At 42.4% G+C, this 17,413-nt stretch overlaps 1 protein-coding gene across 1 annotated transcript in view; it reads left to right on the forward strand.

Moving 5' to 3' along the window:
• The first annotated feature begins 5,759 nt into the window (after window positions 1-5,759).
• The window catches only part of GPR156 (G protein-coupled receptor 156), a 122,568-nt gene continuing 110,914 nt past the window's right edge, over window positions 5,760-17,413 (forward strand). Inside the window, exon 1 of the mRNA XM_058295765.1 lies at window positions 5,760-6,004. The gene's annotated coding sequence lies outside the window, so the exon portion shown is untranslated. The remainder of the gene's footprint in view (window positions 6,005-17,413) is intronic.

Raw genomic sequence — 17,413 nt, forward strand, 5'->3', positions numbered from 1 at the left:
GATGAGCTACCACTACACATCCATTAGAATAGCTAAAAACCAAAAACACTGAAAACACCAAATGCTAACAAGGATGGAGAATAACAGGAACCCTCATTTGTTGCAAATGGAAATGCAAAATAGTATAGCCACTTTGGAAGAGAGTTTGACAATTCTTAACAATGCTAAACCTACATTTGGCATATGATCCGGCAATTGTGCTCCTACATATTTACCCAAGGGATCTGAAAACATATGTGCACTCAAAACCTGCACATAAATATTTAGAGCAACTTTTTTATAATTGCCAAAAATCAGAAACAATCAAGACATCTTTCAATAGGTGAACAGATAAATTTTGTTATATTCATAGAATAGAATATCAAAGAAATTAGCTATCAAGCCACAAAAAGACATGGAGAAACGTAAATTCCTATTGCTAAGTGAAGGAAGCCAGTCTATAAAGGATATATGATTCTAACTAAATGTCATTCTGGGAAAGGCCAAACTTTGTAGATAGTATAAGGATCTGTGGTTATCATGGATTCAGGAGTAGTAAAGAGTTGAATAGGTGGAGCACAGGGCATTTTAGGGTGATGTGGGTTAATAGTGACTATGGGATTAAGAAATAGGAAGATGCATCATATTCTGGAATAAGTAGTAAAGCACTGAAACAGAAAATTGATTTCCCCAAAGAAGCTTGAAACTGCAAAATCTATTTCAGTTTGTTAAAAAGCAGTATTGATTCTAGTTATGACAGATGTGAAATTAAGTTGATGTTTACCTAAATAAGTTTAGTTTCTCCCTTTTCCCTTCCCCCCTCCCCCCACCTTTCCCCACTATTTTTGCTGTGTGAGTCCATTCACTGTGGGATCTTCTGTATCTATTTCTCTTTTTGTTTTCTCTTCTTGTCTTTCTCCTCTAGGATTCACCAGGATTTGATCCTGTGGAACTCTGATGTGGCAAGAGGTTCCCTGTCAATTGTGCCACCTCAGGTCCTGGTCTCTGCTGTGCTTCAACTTAATGCTCTCCTTTGTCTCTCTTTTGTTGCATAATCATCTTGCTTCGTGACTCACTCGCGTGGGTTCTGGCTGACTGCACGGGCACTGGCTCGCCATGCAGGCACACTTTCTCTTTTATACCAGGAAGCCCCTGGGATCAAACCCAGGTCCTCCCATATGGTAGGCAGAAGTCCTATCACTTGAGCCACACCCACTTTCCCTAAAGAAGTTTTAATTAGTTAAAAAATACCAAAGATAAAAGATAAATAATAGATTAAATAAAAGTACTTGGAACACATGCAACATACAAAAGTTAATATATCTATAATATATATAAATTCTTATACTTTAAAATGAAAAAGATCAGCAACTCAAAAGAAAAATGGGCTAAATAAATGAATAAGTGATTCAGAAAACAGAAAATCCAAAGGAAAAAAAGGAAAATATCTGCAATCTCACTAGTACTCAGTGAAATGTAAGCTAAAGGAAAAATGAACTATTACTATTCACTTATCAGAATGGCTAAAATTATGCAGAACAAATTGTTACAGCTTAGTAGAGGGCAATCTGGCATATATTAACATTTTAAATAGACCATTGCCACTTCTGGGAATCAATCCCTCAGAAATTAAAGCCAGAACATCTGGATACACATATAAGGATGTTTATTGCAACATTTGTAGAAGTAACAGATTTTTTTTTTAATGAGGAAGTTGAATGTCATGATAGGGGAACTTCCAAATAAATGTTGGTACATCTACACTGTAGAACATTATGCAGTCTTTAAAATAAAAGAATGAATTAAAGCTATACTAGTTGAATTGGGAGGATTTTATGACATATTGCTTAATGAGAAAAGCAAGAAGCAGAGAAATATAAGTACTATGACTTCCCAATTTGAAAAACAAATAAGAACCAAAAAAACCTCATATATAAAAAATGATATTAGCATGGAAAATTAAGGAAGGCTATCCATTTATTAACTTGGCTACTTTGAGAGTGGAGAAGACTGGTGAAGGAGAGAGTCAGGAAAGAAAATAAAAGATCAGAAAAGAGGGTTCCAAAAGAAAATACAGCATGCATGAAATGATTACACATGTGCACATATGCATGGATATGTTCATAATGAGATGCATGAAAATAGGATCACCAAAATGTTAAAAGTAGCTATTTCTGAGTGTGAAGATTTATTTTCTTCCTTACATTTAAAAATATATTTTTTAAATTTATTTTTAAAAGATAATTAGATTACATAAAATGTTATATAAAAATATATAAGGGATTCCCATATGCCCCACTCCCCACACTTTCCAACCTTCCCCACATTAACAACTTCTGTTGTTAGTGTGGTACATTCATTGCAATCGATGAATACATTTTGGAACATTACCCACTAATCATGGATTACAGTTTACATTGTAGTTTACACTCTCTCCCACTCAATTCTGTAGGTTATGGCTGAATAGATAATGACTCATATCTGTTGTTGCAATGTCATTCAGGACAATTCCAAGTCCTGAAATTACCTCTTTATTACACCTCTTTGTTCCTCTCCCTGACTTCAGCACCTCCAGTGGCCACTGTCTCCACATCAATGATATAATTTCTTCCATTGCTAGAATCACAATAAGTCTATAGTGGAACACCAGTAAGTTCATTCTAGTCCATATCCTCACAGTTTTATTATTTGAAATTTTACAATAAGCACACAGTTTATATACAGTCAGAAAAAGAATGGTTGTTTATTGTAATTGTGGCCAATTGCTGTGGGTGATGAAGGGAAGTGAGAAACATACTCTGCCTTACAGGCACTGACAGGTAGTGGGTAGATCAGAGGACACATCCTGTTGTAACACACAGCAGACCTTAGTAAGAGCCATAACAGAGGTACAGGGTCCTGGAAGGAGATATTAATTCTGACTGGGAAGATCTGGAAGACTTTCATCAAGGAAAAGGCATTTGAATTGCATCTTGAAACTCAGGAGGAATTCAACAGGTAAAGATGGGGATAAAAAGCAATCCAGGAAAAGGGAAGAGAGTGAGCAAAATAAATGAGCCAATAGGTATATTTTCTAGATAGATACCTCTATCTAGTAGCTAAGAAAATATTAAACTCTCTTCCTAAGGAAGTCCTGCTACTTTCTCAAATAAGATAGCCAAAAGCTCTTGAATATTTAAACCTTGCCTAATAAAAGTAAACAGGCTAATGAGTCAAGCTCTCAATCTTAATGCTTGTGCTTATGAACCTTATTCCTGTAATAATGAAACTAAGCCTAATTATAATTAATGCCTGAGTTGCCTCCTAAAAACCTATTTTTTACTTGTGTGCCTCTCTCTAAGTCACATCCCTGCAAATAAACTCATTACCTCCCCCCTCCCTGCCAAGTGGGACATGATTCCCAGGAATAAGCCTCTCTGGCACTGAGGGATTATTACCAAGTGTTAATTAGCGACACATTTGGAGAAAGACCTAGACCCAAAGGGGGAAATACTATATAAAATAGAGTTTTTACTGCTAAGAGATTTCGAAGTGAGTCAGGAGGTCATTGTGGAAGGAAAGCTTATGCAGATCTAAAGGAGACTTTACAAACTGCCACAGTAAGCAAAGTCTCAAATAAAAGGGCTCTTGAGGGCCCAAGGGATGCACAGACACCATAGGCAAGCCACACAACCTTGTGAAATCACCTCCTCAGCAGGCCCTAACTGGGATTATATGAAAAGCTGTTTCCCCAATATAACATAGTTATACTAACTATAAATCCTTTAATCATGATTCTTATGCTTCTTTTATTTTAACCTATAATTTTCAATTTACCTAAGTATATTTCTCAGAGACTTAAAATCTTCAGATTTTTCCTATGTAGATTGAGTCCTAAAACCCAGCAGGTATGTGCCCAACTCCTACTCTCCAGTTCTTCAGGCCTGCCCTGAACAACTAACAAAACGATGATGATGGACCAGCTCCAGCCCAAAAGCTAGGAGTATCTTCAACTGCAAGTAAAACAATTCCATTCCTCTGCCCCTTAATATCTATATTCCTTCTCAGTCTGAAGCAGAATAGATATTGTCCCAAATCCCTCAATATCAAGTTAATGAACAAAAATAATGGGGCAGTATAACCATTTACTAGAGCAGATTTATTGCTATTATAATTATTATCTTGTGTTAACTGAGTAACTTGTAACATTGATTTTTTTTTTTTTAGTTTTTAATTAAAAAAAAATTTGTAAAAAATGAGCCAATAGGAATCCAGGGTGTAGTCAAAGAATGGCAATTGGCCCAGCCTAGTATAACTGGAACTTTGGCATCTTTTTCATGCCAGGCTGCTAAGACAAAAAAACACACAACGGATTGACTTAAACAACAAGTATTTATTGGCTCATGGTTTTGAGGCTAGAAGTCCAAAATCAAGATATCAGCAAAGCTCACTTCCTCCCCAAAGACTGTAATGTTCTGGTGCCAGCCATCATTGGGGTTCCTTGGCTTTCCGTCACACGATGATGTTCTCTCCTTTCTTCTTTCTTTCATTTCCAGGTTCTCTTTACAAGGCCTCCAGTAATCTGGATTAGGACCCGCTGTCATTCTGTTGGGCCACCTCTTAACTAAAAATAACATCTTCAGGAGGTCCTATTTACAGTAGATTTATGCTCACAGATGTTTGATGAGGTACATAATTCAACCTACCACAATAGGTGTTGAAGAGACAAAAGGATGGAAAGATAAACCAATTCCCAGTTGTGAAAGTGCCTTGCTAAGGCACTTTCCAACAGCAGAGTTGGGGGGGGGGGCAGGGGTGTTATTTGCTTGTTTTGTCATAAGAGTGACATTCTCAGGTCTGAATTGGGGGTGGGCAGAGACAGTAGGCAAGAAAACCAGTTAGGAATCTAGTAAAATGGTTCATCCCAAGGTAATCAAAGTTTAAAGAAACAAGTGAATACAGAGGAGGGGACAGATTCCAGAACCTTTTCTGGGATAAATATGGCAGGCCTAGATGAAAATAAAAATATTTTGTGCCCTGGCACCTGAGGGTTTGGGATTACTACAATCTGAGAAAGAGGTAGAGGGGGGACCAAGTTGGGTGAAGCATGCCACCATCCAAGTTGGGTGAAGCATGCCACCATCTCACAGAATATGAGGGGTGAGGAGAATAGCCCTCTAAGAGTCTGGAGGAATTCGGAGATAAAATAAAAGTCCCACCGAGATCAGAAGCCCCACCTAGAATTACAGAGCTCAGGCCCTCAAGATCTGTGTTTGGAGAAGTGGACGTGGCTCCAGCAGTTGAGCGTCTGCTTCCCTCATGGAAGGGCCAGGATTCCATTCCCGGTGCCTCCTAAAGACAGAAAAAACGAGAGAGAGAAATAAAAATTAACGTTTGCGTGGACTCCTTCCAGTCTGTTCCTGACACTTGCTTGAGAGACCCCCTGAGGCCGTGGGGGCGTGGGGGGCCGTGGCCTGCTGCGTGTGCAGCCGCTGGCCGAAGGCCCGCCCAGGCGCGCCCTAGAGAAGGCGCCCATTGAGGGAGGGTCTTTTAGGAAGGCGGCCGGAGGAGGGGCTGCCAGGGCGTCCCTGCGGCCGAAGAAGTGGAAAGACAAGACGAGTTGGCAGGGCTGGGTGGCGCGTCGGGTCTGTGGTCCACGGGTCCCGGAGACATCCCGGACCTGCCCCGGGCCAACGCGGGGTCCGGGCGCGCCGGGGGCGGGGCGGCGCCGGGGCGGGGCGCCGGGGCGGACGGGCGGGCGGGGCCGGCAGTGCCCCGCGGCCAGAGGCTGGCGCTCCTGCGCCCCGCGCCGCGCTGGCCCCGCAGGGCACCGCGCGCCCGGCGCTGGGAGCACACCTGTCCCGCCGCGCGGCCACCTCCACGCCCGGCTTCCGGCGCGGCGATGGGCGTGGGTCCCTGCCCCTGCCCTGCCCCCGCCGCTCCCCGTCCCTTCGAGCCCCACGAACCCACGAGAGACCTGGGGACCGTGGGCGTCCCCCGCACAGCCGCGGGCGTGACGCTTCTCGGCGGTCGGGGACCCGGTGAGGTGAGCAGAGCGCCCCTGAGGAGCCCCAATTCGGGATTTTGTAGGCCCTCTCTATGGACACTATTATATCCACAAGACGTCAAACACTTAATTATAAGGTTAATGGGGGGAGGGGAGGGCTGTCTCTCCTCGGCAGAATCTGGGCAGTTTCTTGGGAAACAGTAAAGAAACTATCTTAGAAACATAAAAAAAAAAAAAGAGCACGAGATGAATCATGAGGGACTCGACTGGCGATTTCCTGAGAAGAGAGGGGAGAGTACTGGAATTTGGTGTGAAGATGGTTGCTCTGTTTTGTTGAATAAGCTACAGAATCGTTAGTGTTGAAATTGTGAGATCCCGGGACAGTTTTCCACAGCATGTAGACTGCCCAGATTTTCCACACCGAACTTGTTCCCAAATCTGCCTTGCAGGGGCACGTTCACCCTCACGGTGCAGGTTGAGAGGCGGGGTGGGCTCCTCCGTGGGGATTTAGAATTGAAAAGAGAAGGGCCAGCCAAGCTGACCGTTTTATTACACTACGCTCTGTCCAACAGCTTTGCTTCTGGGTAGAGCGAAAGTTTCCTGGGAGCCTCAGCATCCTTGTATCCTTTGGCAAACACCGTTTCCAAGTCTGTTCCATGAGAAATTAGAGGCCGTTTGTTAAAATGCGTGTTCAAATGGTGAATATATCGGTATAAATGCACTACTGCAGAATATGAATCCTAAGTTCTTTAAAATCAAGTTTCCTTGTTAACGTTTCAGAATCCGTGGGGAGAGAAGTCATGGCATGCTCTTACACTCCCCTCTGTTGTTTTTCTAGGTACATGCATGCATGAATAATAGTCAAATTATGCCCTACCTTATAATGAAAGGTCTTTCTTTGTGTGGTCCCTGCGTGAAAGGAAAAGATTTTCAGGTGACGGTTAAAAGCTGGAAAAATTGTTGATGTAGTTGTATTAGGCAGCAAGGCCTGTAAAGAAAAAAAAAAAACGAGTTTTCCTCCACTAATGGCTTGATTCAGCAGAGAGGCATCCCTTCAGGCTGGATAACAGAAAAGCTTATAAAATAACAGTTCTTTGGTTGCTTGCCTGTGGAGCAAATGGGCATGGATATATGCAAGAAAGCATTTGCATAAAGTGTAAGGCAATTTGAGTCTGGGGAATAAAATGCCTAAGCGGGCTTTGCTTGAGTTATGAGTCTCATGGGTGGAGTGGATCTCTGACCCCATTTTGCCAGCCTAATTTTACTTCAGGGCCACCACTGTCTCGGGAGTGCTCCCTCTATTTTCTCTTCCACTTCTAGTGTTTAGCTTTTCCCTGTTCCCCAGTAAAGCCTAGAGTGAGGCCTGCTCCAAGGCAGAGTTACCATAGCCTGGGGTCAGAGACCCTCAGTCTACTGAAGATAGAAATGTGACTCAGGGGATCTCCAGGAGGGTGGGATGACTTCCAAGCGAGAAGGCTCTCAAGAGAGTGGACGAATGAAAATTGAGGAAAAGGGATTCTCTAGAGAGAACAGGCCCTTAGCATTTTCAGTTTCCAGGTGAAGATTTTAGTATTTCCTTTTTTTGTTTGACCATAAGGGCATTTCCAGATAGGTTGAAGGATGATGAGGTGGAAAAGAATTCTCTGCAAAGTGCCCCAAGAACTTGCATTTTGTTCCTCTACCTTATTGGTTTTTGGGGAGTAAATGGGCCAGTGGGAGAGAGGAAAGAAAGTATTGAGGCTCTGACATGCCACAAAGACAATGGTACCTGAACTGACTAGGGCAGAGAAGTTAGATTTGAGAGTTGAAAGGAATGTTCTACATTTAGTTAGAAATGAGAGCCTTTATTCTGCAGAAAGATGTGAGAACCACAATATTCAGCATTTAGTTGTTGATGAATTTTGCCTGATAAAGGATGCAATTACCTACTTCTCTATTTTCTCTCTTTTATTATGAAAAAATTTCAAACATGCACAAAAGTTGCCTACTTCTCTTTTTATAAACCTGTAAATATTTAGAAATCCAGAGTTTGGAATATAGAAGTGTGAGCTGGCCCTGAAAAGAATTTGAGTAAGAAAGTGGTTAGGAAATAGATGTGTGGATGTTAAAATTTTGAGACAGAAGTATGGATCTTATTCTTCTGACTCTTCTGTATCTTATGCAAATCTTTCACTTGCCTTCATTTTCCCATCCTTATATCGTCTGTCATATATAACACTCCTTTGCTTTCCCTCACATTTCAAATAAAGTTCAACTCTACCAGGGTTTTCCAAAGTCCTCCATGATCTGCCCCGGAACATGTCATGTTCTATTACTCTCCCCTCACTTTTCTCTGTCTGGAAAATTCTTCCCTCAGGTCCTTTCCTCAATTCATTCAGTTCTGTGTTCAAATGTGACCTCCTCGATGAGGCTGTCCCTGACTACCTAATCTAAAACAGCCCTTTGTCACTTACTATCCTCAGACCCTGCTTTATCTTTCTTCATGGCATTTATCACTACCTGACATTATATAGTTTATCTGTTTCTTTGTTCATTGTCCATGCTCCCGCACCCACTTGAATGTAAGCTTCATAAGGACAAGGAATTTTTTCCTGTTTTATTCACAGCTATGTTCCTTGCTTAGCATATTGTAAGCAATTAATAAATTATTGTTGAATTACTTAGATAACTAAATGATACAAACAAGGCATTGACTCTCATAAGGGATGTGAAACGCTTGGCAAAATATTAGAAGTCCTTTTAGGTAATTGAGGTTAATCAATATTTTATAGTAAACAGTGATCCTGGAGACAGTGACCTCTTTTATCCTCACAGCCGTTCTAAACTGAATCCTGTGCTAAAAACTGGGCCAGTTTTGCTAAACTCACATTCCAAATAAGATATAGACAATTTCAATCCCAGAAATTTCCCACATCCCCCTTTCTAGTCACTCTCACCACCCAGAAGTAACCTTGTTATGATTTCTTCTATGTTACGTTAGGTCTGCTGATTCCTAGAATTTGATATAAATGGACTATCACAGTGTGGACTCTTGAGTCTGGCTTTTCTTTTGCCCAACATAATGTCTATGAGATTCATTCATATTCTTGAATATGTCACTAGTTCATTTCTTTTTATTCCAAAGCAATATTCTATTGTTTGAATATCTGTGTTTATATCTTATCTTATTGATGGGCATTTGCATTGTTTCTAGTTGGTTTTTTTTTTTTTTTTTTACTATGTTGAATAAAGCTGTGATGAACATTCTTATAGGGTCTACCTGCCTCATTTTGAGCTCAATACTTTATTTCAAAAACTTCCTGTGTGACCAGTGCTGAGAGAAGTGTGGCGAGGTTCTGGAGCTGTGACTGATGAGCAGCCTGCCTGCAGCCCTGCCAGGGTCTCCCTAGACACCAGGAGTGTGTGAAGCTCCTGTTGGGAGCTGACCTACAGCCCATTCTAGACGGAGAGCACTTGGAAAATGAGCACTTAGGCAAAACTATACCTGAAGTGTATTAGATCATTAAAAGAGACTCTGCAGAATGCCTGCTGCCTTTGCTGTTGTATTTCCCTCCTCACCAGCTTTCCCATCCAGTGTGAACTGACTCTAATCAGCCACTGAGCATTATGCTACCAAGGAATTTAAGTATTTATGAGCAAGAGTCTGGTTCAGAACCTGATGAAATATTTATGTGTTTCCATGGAGCATTGGTTTCCATCTAGACTTCTCCAGGCGTTTTTCTGAGACACTTGTCATAATTGTGAGGTGCTCAAACAGAGATAGATGGTGCACCCCTTGTTACTGAATCCCACCTTGCAGAGCAGTCTGTGTACCTAGGCATGGGGGAGAATGAGACACACAGAACAACAGGCATTACTAGTGTCCAGATTAGGAAAAAGACCATATATACTGATGAAAATGGCCTGAGAAAGGAAGGGCCCACTGATATAGTACCCATAAAGGTGTGAATCTGGGGGGAATAGTGCAAAGAACTTGTTAGAGTGAGGAGGGATTGGTTTAAGCCCATGCCTTCTTTCCAAATGGAAGAATGAAGCAACCAGTATGGTGGAAGACACAGTTCCTTTGACACTGTGGAGGACACTGTGGATGACACTGTACAAGGCAGACTATCCTGAGTGCTGTAATCCAGTTACGACAGCCTGCTGTGTGAGTGCAAGGAGGAATGGAGGCTAGCCAGGGTACAGAGATAAGCAAGGGAGAAGTGGCATTTGAGGTGGATTCTGAAGGAAGCATGCCTCTTTGGTTGCTGTGATGTGGAAGTCCATTTCCAGAGAGACAAAATAACTTGAGCAGATATTCAAGTCAGGGTCGAACTGGTGGTGGTTTGAGTAAGATAAGGATGGGGAGTGGGGAGATCAGGGCAGCTTTGCAGTAAGAGATAAACAGAGACCTAAAAGCCAGCTTGTCAAGGGCAAAGGAGTGTGGACTTTGTTTGTTTGTTGTAGGGAACCACATCACTTTTGGCCAGAGATTGGGACAGATTTTGAACAAGTGTGGGGAGGTGCATTCAGCCCAGGCAAAGCCTTGAGGTCAGTTTCTGTCCAAGGCACTTCCAGAACATTCTGCCGTATCCAGTCCAGTCTAGAGCTCTTGTGCAGTGTGCTGTAAGGTAGATAAACAGGAGGAGATCAGATTCATTCAGTATACCCCTGGGGCTCCCTCCCCCCAAGACATATACACTCAGAATACTCTTGTGTCAACTGCACTCATAGGCTGCATACTGCATCCTCCAGTCTCCTTCATGATCACGTTGTCTCAAAGGGGGAAGCTGAGAGGATCCAAGTACTCTTGGATTACCTGAACCTAAATCGACGTTACTAAACCTTGGACATGGGTTGCCGGGCAACAGAGGACTAAGCATTGAGCCTGGCAGACCATCCCTACAGAATCCTGAATGGTCCTCTCCTTTGACCAGGCAGTGACTAGAGAGGCAGCTGGCGTGGGGGGGAGGGGGAACGGAAGGGGGAAGGGGCTGAGGTCACGTAGATTGACAGACACTCCATAGGCTGAACTGCCCCATCGCCCTCCCTGTCCCTTCAGGTTGCAAGTTCCTATTTAAAGGCGCCCCAGGATATTTCTTGTTTAAGCTGTAATGAAAATAGGGAGGTATATCTTAAAGTGGACTATTTAAGAAGATTATCCAATACACCTAAATATTCAGAAGAAAATGGTGTTTATGATCAAGAAGAACTAATTGTGGAAGTGAGACGGCTCTGGGAAAGTCGGTCTTTGGTGTGCAGCTTTGCAAAAGTGTAAGTTAGCTGAAGAGCTCTGGAGGACTGATGGGAAGAAGGGGTTCCTTGGGATGAGGACAGGAAAGAATAAGGGAAGGCCTCACAAAGAAAGTCATGAGAGGACCAGGACCTTGCTGATTGGAATTGCTCCTCTGCTACCTTGGGTCCCATTCTAGAAGGATCTCAGGAACACCCAGGAAGTGTGCTCTGGGCCTTCCCCTTGTGGTCTTCTATGTTGGGATGTCATACTTTCAGTCCACACTGCCAGCTTTCCAGGTGGGGAGACCTTGAGAGAGAAGAGAATGTCTTTATTAGGGAGACAGATGCTAAAGGCCTGAAGGTGTGGTCTGGGCTTGCAGGCAAGGACCCCAACCCCTACCACAGGGCCTCTCTTGCTCTAATCTAAGATATTCCTGATTTTCTGTGTGAGACTGAGTCTCTTAGGACCTCTTTAGCTGTAGTAGTTCCCCTGAAGAAGCAAACAAGGTGCTTACTTAATTGAGTGCCTTTTCTGGAATGAACATTTCAATGATTCTGTGATTGTGCCCTAGCCAGTGATGGCTGCGCTGGTAAACCCAGAACAAATTAAGGGGGGAAAGGGAAAAGGTAATGGCAGATGACAGGAAAGAGAAAAGAGGAGTGACTGGCTGGGGTTGTAGTTACCCAATTATCTGCAAATGAAAACAGGAGGAAAGAAGATCAAGTAGCTACCCAGGGAATCTTACATGCAAATATTGCTGACTTCCAAAGCTGTGAGGAGAATGGAGGAAGGAGACAGGAAAGCTGGTGTCACAGTCAGTCTGAAGAACAGTAACGCAGTGTTGACATATCAAAACACAGAGCCAGACCCCAGCAGTGCAGATCCCTGCAATAATTCTCTGTCCAGCCCCTCATTCATACTTCCACACATTCTCTCATATTCATTTATAATAGATATCTACATGAGACATTCATCTGCACTTGCGAGGCTACACAAATGCAGACCCACTTAAAGGAGTAAGCATAAAAATAAGAAGAAACTATGACAAATATTAATAGTGAAGGGATTATAGATGCCTATTTTTCTCTTTTAAACTACTCTGTATTTTCCAGGATTGCTATAATATGCATAGATTTCTACAATAATCAGGAAACCATTAAGCAAAAATCTATTAAAGAGGTTAAGTAGGGAGATAGAGGAGGAAGCATGTGTGGAGAAGAGAAAGAATATTGAAGAGAAAAAAATGTGTTGGCAAATGAGAGTGAATTATCAAAAAAAGTTCACTTCATGAAGCCAGACTACTATACTGGCGTCTGCATATTTTTCCTTTATTATTGAACATCACATGTCTATTGTTTCCAGAAGATCTGGAAGCTTCTATTAGCATGAAACCAAATTGCAAATACTGAGCCAGGTATCGCATCTCCAAGGCCTTAATGCTGTCCTGTAGGTGACAATTGGAAGAGCCATAAGTGGCTTCCAGTGGTGCTCAGAGACTCTTCTGACACAGGAACACTTCAAATCTGGGCAGAAGCATTTTTCCTATAGAGTTTAATATTTATTCCTTCAGTGGCTGGGCCAGCCTTGTGTATCTCCTGAAACAGGAGCCAACAAATATTGTCAGTAGTTAGAAGAGTGAGATTTTCTCAGACAAATGCCTGTGCTCTTCTCATCCTGGCCTCTGCTGTCTATTCATGGCCCAGCAGGTTTCCTTTGGAAGCTCTGAGGCTGAGGGTTTGGACTGAAAGATGCAGTTTTCACTTCATAAATACCAGCCTTCTTCCAGAGGACTGCTGAGTCTGCTTTAATGGGCTTCTGATGAGTGACACAGGTGAACCCTTTCTCCAGGAGCAGAAGTTGCCACAGGATCATTATAAAGCAAAGCCAGAGAACCACATATCCCACTGAACTTTGGGGTCTGGCATTACTTGTAATCATAGTCTCAGTAGATCCTTTCTTTATTGCATTTTTAAAATTTAAAAGTAATACACACTCATTGTAAGATGTCTAGTAAGACAGCATGTATTAAAAAAATGTTATTTCTTTCTACGTTCTCTCCCCTCCTTTTCCTGAGGTAACCAGTGTTAAATATGCTCAGTGTGAATTCCTTCATTTCTTTTCTATGCTCAAACAAACATATGTAGAATTATTTTCTGTTTCATATATAAATAGGATCATATAATACCAATTACTCTGTTGTTGTTTTTTTACTTTTTATTTACTATATTATGTACATTATTCTAGGTTAATATATGTTGGCCCAATTTGTAATTTTTAAGAGCTACCTAATATTCTTTTGTAGGAAGTTACATGATTTTTCCCATATTTCCCCTATTTGATAGGTATTCAGGGTTTTCCTCCAGATTTTTTCCCACAACAAATTATGCTACATTTGTCCTTATACTTTGTTTTTTATTTCTGTAGGAAAGATTCTGAAAATTGGCAATTCTGGGTCAAAGAAAGTACACAATTTTAATTCTCACTGTGGGGTGCCTCTGCGGCAGTTGTTTCCCTCCCAAATGTCTTTCTCTCCCCTCTTCCCGACCCCTTTCCCCAGGAGGGCCTGCATAGTTAGGGAAAGAGCCCTGCCATGAGAACTTGTCTGTGCCAAGTGTGGATTATATCAGCTCCGTGGAGAGGGGTCAGCTGTATCTTGGTTGCATTGTGTCTGTGTTGCTTTTGGTTGGTCGACTGTTTACAATTCCCCCTGCTCATGTACTCCATGCTGTAGAATTATACACGGTCTTCATCTGTGGCAGGAGCAGCCCGTTCAGTGGGGAGAGAAACTTCCATGGAGAATAGACTCGGTTATAATACTTTCTCACAGCTTTATGTCTGGTAGGTTTTTTAGTGCTCTCTCTTTAATAGTTGGATTGAGAAAGATTATTTGAATCCCATCCCAGTCTTCTCCCTCCATTTTGAGGGACGTGGGGTTTGGGGAGTTTTATGAGTTTACAGTCAATCAACTGTAACTGATTATTTGACATGAAGATAATTAGTTGGGAAGGTAGGGGTCTTGGAATTTAAGGATCAGTGCCAAGCAACAGAAAGGAACATTTTTAAACAAATGATTTTTAACAAATCTGGTATTAGGAATGAGCTTCCCAAAACTGCTTGGCTTTTATTTTGAGTTTTGCTCTTGTTGAGATATAAAACTTCAGCTAGTCTGCCAGACTAGAGAGGAGTGGGATTTCCCACCATACCATGGTTGGGGGCAGATCTCAGAGAAGCATTTAGGGAAACTGATAAGTATAAACAAGCAAGAAGTAAGTGATGTTTTAAAATTCTCAGCTCAAATCCATTATGTGACCTGTGCATCTGTGAGCTAGCAGATTTATGGAAATCTGTGGTCTCTAATCCATATTAGAAACTGCAATTTTATGTGTGTGTTCAGAATGCAAATAGTAGCTAAGCAGAAGGAAAGAAATTATGAAGTCCCGTTGGCAGATATTTTGCTATTGACCTCTGTAACTCATGCTGCAATTTTTACTCACTAACTTTGAAATAGATTTTTGTGTCTTATATTGAAAACTAAAGAAAAAAGGAAAATTCAAAAATTATTACAGGGAGTCAGATGTGGCTCTAGTGATAAGGCCTCCAACTACCATATGGGAGGACCCGGGTTCAATCCCTGGGGCCTCCTGGTGAAAAAGAAGAAGAGAAAGCAGCAAGCCCATGCCTGCATGGTGAGCTGAGTGCCTGCGCAGTGAGCCAAGTACCCACACAGTGAGTCGAGTGCCCACGTTGCAAGCTGAGTGCCCATGTGGGTGCCTGTGTGTCAAGCTGAGTGCCTGTGCGGTGAGCCAAATGCCCATGTGAGTGCCTGAGTGGTAAGCCAGTGCTCACACAGTGAGCCAGTGCCCGTGCAAGTAAGTCGTGCAGCAAGATAATGACACAACAAAAGCGAGACAAAGGGAAGTGTCAAGGTGAAGCTCCGCAGAGACCAGGAACTGAGGTGGTGCAATTGACAGGGAACCTCTTTCCACATCAGAGGTCCCCAGTACCGAATCCTGGTGAATCCTAGAGGAGAAAGATGAGAAGACAAAAAAGAGAAATAGATACAGAAGGTCACACAGTGAACGGACACAGACAGCAAAAACAGCAGTGTGGGGAAGGGGAGGGGAAGGAAAAAAATTGTTTTAAATATTAATTTCTAAGGAGAAATTTTAACTTTACACATGTATAAGTGTAAATAAGCATTACCTTTTGTATTTTTTTTTTCTCCCCTTTCCCCCCCCCCCCCCGTTGTCTGTTCTCTGTGTCCATTTTGCTGCGTGTTCTTCTTTTTGTCTGCTTCTATTGTTGTCAGCAGCACGGGAATCTGTGTTTCTTTTTTTGTTACGTCATCTTGCTGCGTGAGCTCTCCGTGTATGTGGTGCCATTCCTGGGCAGGCTGAATTTTCTTTCGTGCTGGGCGGCTCTCCTTATGGGGCACACTCCCTGCACGTGGGGCTCCCCTGCGTGGGGGACACCCCTACGTGGCACAGCACTCCTTGCGCACATCAGCACTGCACGTGGGCCAGCTCCACACAGGTCAAGGAGGCCCAGGGTTTGAACCGCAGACCTCCCATGTGATAGATGGACGCCCTAACCACTCGGCCAAGTCTGCTTCCCTCTACCTTTTGTATTAATACATACTTTTACATAACTTAATTTTCAAATATGCACTGACTAGTAATAATGATAGCAAAGCCAATCCCTATAATAGCTCATTTATAATTTAAGGATTCTATATTATTAATACCCTAGTCTCATAGATAGTAGTAAAGATAGGTATATCTTATTTTATATTACATAGTTTACACTGTCATTTTTGTCATTACAGTAAAGATTATTTTTAAAATGTTTTGTCTTGTCAGTAAAAAAATGTAAGGTTAAGCATGTTACAAGAGTTTAAGCATCTGCTATTGGTTATAATGGACTATCTCATAGTGGACCGTTGCCTTCATAGGGGACAACTAGAGAAAATGAATATAAAAATTCTACCCGGGGGAAGCATATTTGGCCCAACAGATGGGGCATCCGCCTACCACATGGGAGGTCCAGGATTCAAACCCAGGGCCTCCTGACCTGTGTGGTATGCTGGCTCACGCACAGTGCTGATGCCTGCAAGGAGTGCCATGCCATGCAGGGGTGTCTCCCATGTGGGGGAGCCCCACGCGCAAGGAGTGCACTCCATTAGAAGAGCCACCCAGTGCGAAGAAAGGGCAGCCTGCCCAGGAGTGGCACCACACTCACGGAGAGCTGACGCAGCAAGATGACGCTACAGAGGGAGACATAGATTCCGGGTACCACTGACAAGAGTACAAGCAGACACAGAAGAACACACAGCGAGTGGACATAGAGAGCAGACAAGTGGGGGTGGGGGGTGGGGGGAGGGCAGGGGAAGGGGAGAGAAAGAAATAAAAAAATAAATCTTTAAAAAAAAAAAGTAAAAATTCTACCTGAAGGTATGAAAGAGTTACCAAGGCAGCCAAGACTTGAGGAGCTAAGACCTCAGAAGGAAGAGGAACTCATTGAGTGCCCCATATTCTAGGCTGCTTTTTGGCTGCTTGAGAAATTTTCCATCTATTATGTGGCATGAGAGGAGGCTAATCACCCAAGCAAAAAGTAGTTGCTGAGAGTCAGAGAAGCTGAGCATTCTGCAGTCTGACAAGACTGGGAAGAAAAACAAATAAACAAACAAAGAGAGGCCATGATCATAGAAAGGAAAAGAGCACAGAGAAGTCCATCAGTAGTTTTAGCCAATTTTCCTTCCAAGTCATTCATTGAATTATAAGTAGCACAAACCACAAAGGAAAAAAAATCCATAAAAAGCAGATGCTAAAAGGCTGAGAAGCTAAGCAGAGTAGTTGCAGTCTTCCTGTGCTGGGAAGATAAATATTGAAGTATATGGTTCACCAAGATGGAATGGCTTGAAAAATGCCCTAGCCTTTCAATTGGTACCTCTGAAGGACTATGCATGAGAAGTTAGGGGAAAGGAGAAACAGACCTGGTCTTATAAAAAATTGAAATAGTCCCCAGTCAGCTCAGTCACTGATTGGATTAATGTGATCTGTCTCTATTCTAACATCCTAGTACAAGCTAAAGAACATCTTTGGAGAAGAGAAAAATAGGTTTAAGTGTATATATATATATATAGCAATATCCAGATGATGCAGAGTCTTTGTACTTGTAGTACATAGTTTTTGATATTCAATTAAACAAAACAAAACAAAATTGGCATACCAAGA

Source organism: Dasypus novemcinctus, chromosome 4 (genome assembly GCF_030445035.2).
Source record: "Dasypus novemcinctus isolate mDasNov1 chromosome 4, mDasNov1.1.hap2, whole genome shotgun sequence".
Lineage (NCBI taxonomy): Eukaryota > Metazoa > Chordata > Mammalia > Cingulata > Dasypodidae > Dasypus > Dasypus novemcinctus.